Source organism: Diabrotica undecimpunctata, chromosome 2 (assembly GCF_040954645.1).
Source record: "Diabrotica undecimpunctata isolate CICGRU chromosome 2, icDiaUnde3, whole genome shotgun sequence".
NCBI classification, from domain to species: Eukaryota; Metazoa; Arthropoda; class Insecta; order Coleoptera; family Chrysomelidae; genus Diabrotica; species Diabrotica undecimpunctata.
The window spans coordinates 43844638-43852082 of NC_092804.1; positions in this window are offsets into that span (position 1 = coordinate 43844638).

Sequence of the window (7445 nt, forward strand, 5' to 3'; positions counted from 1 at the left end):
TGCTTGTTTTTAGGGATGGTTATAAATGCTGACTTCTGCCACTCTTGTGGTATTATTCCCGTATCGTACACCGTGTTGAATAAATCTGCCAATACTTCCAAGTTATCCTCTTCCACTAGTTTTAACAGTTCTACTGGTATTTCATTTAATGCAGCTGCCTTATTGTCTTTTATAGTTTTTTATAGCATATTTGATTTCATCTATCGTGATCTTCTGTCTCTCTAAAGGATTTAATTCTTGTATTTTCTGCATTTCACCTCTTTCATCTTGGAAAAGTTCTCTAACGTACTCCTCCCATCGTATTAATTTTTTTGGTAAATCTATTAGTAGTACTCATTTTTTGTCTTTTATGTGTCCTTGCTGTCTATTTCGACCCATTCCAGTCACTTCTCTTATTTTTTTGTGCATATTTCTCATATCATATTTTGTTTCTAGTTCTTCTATCTCTTTACATTGATTCATCAAATAGATTTTCTTAGCTGTTATTTTTTCCTTAATTATTCGTTGTATTTCTTTATACTTCTGTAGATCTTTTCCTTTATATTTCCTTCTTTCTTCCATCTGTAATAGTATTAATTTTGGCCACTCTCCTGACCAAATTTTTAGAATGTATTGTCCATTATTATATTTTATATTTGTGTTATTAATGTTGAGTGTCAAAGTTTATTTTAAATAATCTCAACGACTAGTAAGTTGCACTGACGAATTGTGATATTTTGTAAATATTTACACATTTTTTTATCTATATTACAGTGTCTTGAAAAAGGAATAAAACAATTCTGACAGCTCGACAAAAAGTCAAAAGAGTGTTTCTCTAACATCTCGGCCAACCTTCTGAGTGCAGCCCTAATAAACGGGTGGTTTTGTTTATATCGACAGTCACTAATATCCTGTATTTTATTTATATATATATATATATATATATATATATATATATATATATATATATATATATATATATATATAGAAATGGAAAAGGATAATGCGAGTGAATAATAAAAGTAAAAAGTAATGGCATATCTCGCAACACAGGAAACCAAAAATGGTATATCGATGGAAGGCAACCGTATATACGTATTTCTGACTATTGGTCGTCTTCAGTACGGTGCAGCCAAGTTTCCATGCTCCTTTTCTAACTTGGCTGCACCGTACTGAAGACGACCAATAGTCAGAAATACGTATATACGGTTGCCTTCCATCGATATACCATTTTTGGTTTTCTGTTTTGCGAGATATGCCATTACTTTTTACTTATATATATATATATATATATATATATATATATATATATATATATATATATATATATATATATATATATATATATATATATATATATAGTGATAGGGAAAAAAACTATATATTGGTCAAGGAAAATATAATTGATGGTTGGTTTTTAGTGAATAATACATACGCGCATATTTTACTAAGTACTCGGAAACATCTTACCAATGAAACAATAGCTGGGCAGATCCTAAAAATTACTTGAAAATTCAACGACTTTACTTGAATTACTTCAAAAACTGCTATTGCTACAAAAGCTATACTTAGGGCAGTACTATATACTGAATAATAACCAAATATTTTATTTAATCCATGAATTTCATAAAGCAGGTTTTTATAATATGTCTTAATATATAAAATTTTGGTGACCATCACATTTTCTACAAAACAATTTTCATCGAAGTTCTTTATCATCAATTTTAATCTGCGAAATTCCTTCTTGTACATTAGAGCTATATGACCTCTGATTAACATCGCAATGTAGAAGGAATATCTGCAAACATCAGTATAAACAAGAATTACATATTGATTGCTATTTTTAGTTTTGTCAAACAGAATGTATTCTGCAACTAAATATACTATAAGAACAGTATTATATATTAAAAACTCAAGGGGAAATCGATTACCAGGTTTTTTCTCGCACAGTTGTATTCTTTCTATCAAAAGTCTCCATTCGTCTCGTTTAAGTAAAATTGAAATTTGGAGTGTGATTATAGCTACATTTGCCAGAGTATATCTGATAATAAGTAGAGTGAAATGAAAAATAATAAGTAATGCAATCAGTATGTTGTAAAGAGTTAAATTTTTGCGATTTTTATTTAAGTTCGGAATTATTCCTAACAATATTCCCATGTTAAGTATGGCATTATACTTGAAACGGAACATTTTTGTAAATGTCTAAATAATGTTCGAAAGTTCTGATGTATAAAAGATTTAATGATGAATTTAATATAATTGTCTCGTGTTTCAAAGTATAATTAAATTACTATTGTTCTCTTAATTGTAGGTAATTTAATGTAATGATTTTCTATAAAAACATAGTTCACCTACTTATATTACTTGGAAACTGCTTTTAATTACTAAAAACATTTTTATACAAAAACAAAAATAATTAACCAATTATATCCATATGTCAATGATTGTACGCTTTCACGGAAGGTGTTTTCTAAAGGTTCATTTTTGGCTTTAAGGTCACGACCTATTTAGCCACATTTAGATTGATTTGCTAAGGGAAAACAGTTTAGCATTTCCAAACTTCTTTTATTTCCAATTTAAAACTCTTTAGTTTGTCAAGTATCAACACAGACTCTTTCTCAATTTGGGCTATGAACAATATGTCATCGGCAAGACGAAGACTGGATATCTTGACTCCGCTTATTAAAATGTCTCCCTTTTACTAAACTACAATACGTTCAACAAACAAGCATTTGATAGAGTATGCAGACCAGACCGTGGACAGAGGTGCAGGAACTTGGCTTTCCAAAAAAACTAGTCAGGTTGATACGGATGTGTATGGAAAGGTTACGATGAAAGGAGAGATTGGACAACAATACTCGGAGACATTTGAAATAAACAATGGACTAAAACAGGGAGAAAAAAATTAGTACATCCTCAAGTACCTTTAGTAGACTCAAATAGAACATCATCTTCTGTATCCTGTTCACCTCTTTTAAGCCCAATCAATGGAGTCAATAACACAAGTCAGTGGCAAGCTCAATCCAATATAACTTTACCCCAAACACGAACACCTACTCCACAGTTAGTTTTTTTGGCCCAGAAAATGAAAACTCCGATATTTATCAATTATATATATACCGGTATTTAGGCGGTACGCCTTCCGGTAGGGATCTATAGAGGAGTATCACCGAGCGAGCCGCAAGCCCTTATCTCTTGCCGTACTGCTCCACCATATTCTAGACTAAGCCGCAGATTCATTTAGAATTTTAAACTGCTGTGTTAGCCTTTTGATCTCTGTACATCGAGCTGGGGATCGAACTCACATCCACTGAACCACTAATTTAATTAAAATTATTTATCAATTATAATTTAATTAAAAAAATAAATTGTTTTTTCTGTAAATCATGTATTACCTATTTATTTTAGTTGAAAATTAGGATACTTACTTTAGAGTAACCGCTAGCCTTTCTTCAGCAGATATTGATTTTCGAAAGTTTGTATCCTGCTTTCTAAGGGCAGCTCGACCAGTTCATAAAATTTACCACTAGACATTCGAAAAGAAGAACTTTTCGTCATCTTCGAGTAGATCGGGAAACAAATGATAAAACTCCTCGTAAGTTTCTCGTTTTAAATTAATGTTATGAATCCAATATCTTGGTTTCTGTTTTTGCATTTCATTGCACACTAATGCAATCATAAACCTGAGCAGATCTAATTCGCGCCCTCCTTTAATCTAGCGTATGCTTTCTGCCCTATCAGCCGGTCTCGCCATCTCTGAATCTCATTTTTGGAGTACGGAGTCAGATAATAAGAATAAATAATTTCGAAAATAAACATAAAATAGACAGCTGTTTGATATCGTTACAGCATAAAACCATTCGCTAATATGCATATTTCTGGTTAGTCAAATTATCTGGAGCAGCCTTAGAAATTAGCTCATTTTTCAAAAAATCTTATAAATAAATTAAATTTCGCAAAAACTATTGAACCGATCTGGTTCATCTTTTGCACACAAGTCAAACACGATAAGACGCTCAAGTTCAGTTACATTTAAACAAATTTTAATAAATAATAAAAAAGTTATTAACAATATTTGAAAACAGCGATTTTGTTGTTCATTTTGCAATAACTTTTTCGTTTATTAACCGATTTTAATTTAACATTTCTCATTTTGCATATCTTTTTTCCAAAAAAGTTGTTTGTTGACGTCAAATCTCTAAATAGACAAGTTTTTAAGTTATCAGCAAAATAATGATATTGTAATATCTCATACTACACAATTCAACTGGCAAACCCGTCTATACAGCTGTGACGAAAAAAAAAGCTATTTCTTATTAACTTGACTGGTCTAATATCGCCTCAGTAAATATAAGTTCTGTTACCACCATATCTGCGTTCCATCTGAAAGATAGGTTCCTCAAGTATGATGCCAATGAGATTTGTGACTATTCAAAACATGTATTGTGACAACTAATATCAATTGTCCAAATAGCTCAGCGTTACCATGTTTTCCTCCGAAGTCGTAAGTTGATGACTCGAATCCCACATATGGAAGACTTTTTTATTTAATAATTGTTACTAATTTGTAAATCAATTTAACCCCGGTATCTGGTTTTGTTGCTCTCAGGCAACATAATCTTTATAAGCACCTAAGTCAGTTTCTACCATATATAGCTGTTATGTGACAATGGTAACTATAAGCAACAAGTCGTGTTGGTTATATAAAACTGGTGGCGACATCTAACATTGCATAGAGATATTTGAAAACAATATTTTGAGAACATAGGATACCCGTAGGACTCTACGTGTGAATGGGTGTGTCATAATTTTTATTGCCAAATGTTTGTGTAGTGTTTGTTTAGTGTAATTCTGTGCAATTTTTTGCTGTATACGGTAAGTAATCATATTATTTTGTTGAATAAAAATTATGTAGCTCTCAGGCAACATTGTCAGTTGAGTAATTGAGTTTTTTTTAGTATAAGATTTCACTATGAAAAATTTAAATGAAATATCAACTACACTACATTCATTTTACAAATTCCCAACTGACAACAAATGCACGTGAAAGTCAAACAGGGTTGTACTGAGGAATATCATATCATTTTTAAAAATATTTACTTTTGAAACTATTATGATAGGAATTTCTTGAAATTTAATCATTGTGAGCAAAATTTAATGTTCCATTGAAGAAAAATGTACTAAAATAAAATATTCATTAACTGAGAGATACATAACAAAGTGAACATTTTGAATAAAGTAGCATTGTCATAAGTGTATCAAAGCATAAGAACATACCATTTAAATTGCTCAGAGTCTGAGAAGCTACATGTGCTGCTGTCTTCGTCTGGATTTATTATTATGGCTTCGATATGATTCTCTATTATTTTGTTCAACTTCCACATTTTGAACTCGACTTTTTGTTGAATGTGTTGCACACATTTCTGCCACGTAGTTGGACTAATATTATTTATTGCACCATAAAAAATATTTTTCATATCTGCAAATTTAAAAGTAGTGTTTTTGGCTACTACATAATTTTTTACTTCTGCCCAAATGAGCTCAATCGGATTGAACTCACAGTGGTATGGGGGCAGCCTTAACACTACTTTGTTTTGGCTTTTTGCCATTTCATCAATGATATATTTATTATATTGTCCCTTATGTTCCATAACGATAGCCAGCAGTTGCACTTTTAACATGTGAGTCCTTAAACCCTATATTTTTTTATTTCAGCCACGCTTGGATGTCAGCTTTTCTAGAAGCAGTAGTTGGAATTTTTTCCAATTTCCTGGAATGATAAGACGCGTTGTCCAATAGGATGATGGCGTTGTCTTCCAATCAGGGCAGCATATTTTTGAACCAATTTTCGAAAGATTTCCCGTCCATCTCTTCATGGTAGTCCCCATTTTTTTTATTGAAACACCCACAGCCCTTCTGGAACAAACCCATCTTCACTACCAATGTGACAGATTATTAGTCTTTTTCATTTTCCTGAAAATTTTATTATTTTAAAATTTACTTGAAGTGAAAAAGCACATAAACATTTACCTGCAGGATTTTTTAACCCCGTAGAAAGTCCATCTAAAAACGCTTGTTTATAAGACGTTACAGAATTATCGACCCATACTTTAGATTTGGTGTGACCAGCGTTTAGCCAAGTCTCGTCTAAGTAGTAAATTTTGCGGTTTTCATTTCTGTAAGACTTAAATTTTATCAGAAATTCTCGTCTCCACAAGACAATTTCGTCCCTGTCCATCAAAATGCTATTTCGCTGACGACGTTGAAACTTAAAATTTATTTACAAGGAAACTAAGTTCCTGTAGTTGGCTGTATACCATATAATAAAAAATTTTCCAATAAAATCCTTTATAAAAAGGTATATAAAAAACCCCGTCGGGCTATGTTAAAAAGACAAAACGTTTTCGGAATAAGTATTCCATCATCAGTGTCAATATATTACATGAATGTAGCCACTAAATATGAGGGTAAAAACCCTTTAAAAATTAATATATGAAGTTTAGTTTACATTATGTCGTGTTTACAAATAGGATGGTAAAGTTACCGTTGGATCGGTAACATGGCGACATATGACTCTACATTAAGTTGCAAGTCCTGAGACGGTATGTCTACGAGGACTTTATTAAAGCAACTCAGTTGCTTTAATAAAGGCGAGTTAACAATACTTTTACGATGCTCAACTAATTTTGGTGTCGACAATGTTCCCGCAATTTCATATTCATGAACCACATTGCGTACACTACGGCTACACACGCCTACAATAGATAAAAAGTAACAATATTTATTAAATAAAGTGAAAGTGCGCAATGTAAAATAAATAATGGAGAAACAAGATCAGTACCTGTTTTATCTGCTACTCTAATAGAAATCGCACTTTTCGACAGTGTAGGGTTCTCCTGCATTTCCGTTTTAAATACATTTAGAACCATTTCCTTCGTTTTAACGTCAAAATGGCCCTTACTGGTCTTTTTTTTAGGTAAAATACGGGTTAAATCAATATCAAGGAGTTATCGGCTGTATCAGTGCTTGACATTTTTTTATTCTATTTATCTTCAATAACTTAGTACTTCGTTGATTGAGAGAATGTCAAAATAGCCTAGGGAAAAATAATATGTATTGTAATAAAACCAGCATCATCGAAAATATCGGTAAAGTTATGAAACTGCATTCTGTATATAAAAATGTGGTTTTTTATAGTAAAATGATCATATTTTACTATACAAAATAAAAGTTGCTTAGAATTAGTCAGTTTATTCAATGCTGGACTTATTTTGAACGCATGTTTTTGTCACACCCGAGAAGGGGTGAAACTCACCCCCATGGAAAAAGCACACATCAGCACAATATCACTTTTTTTCTTCGTCGTTCGCTATGTATACGCCAAATTTCATGTCAATCCAAGCGGTTCTTTAATATTTACAGCAAAAACCATGAATAAATGGACTAAAAAGGAAATAAAACTTTTC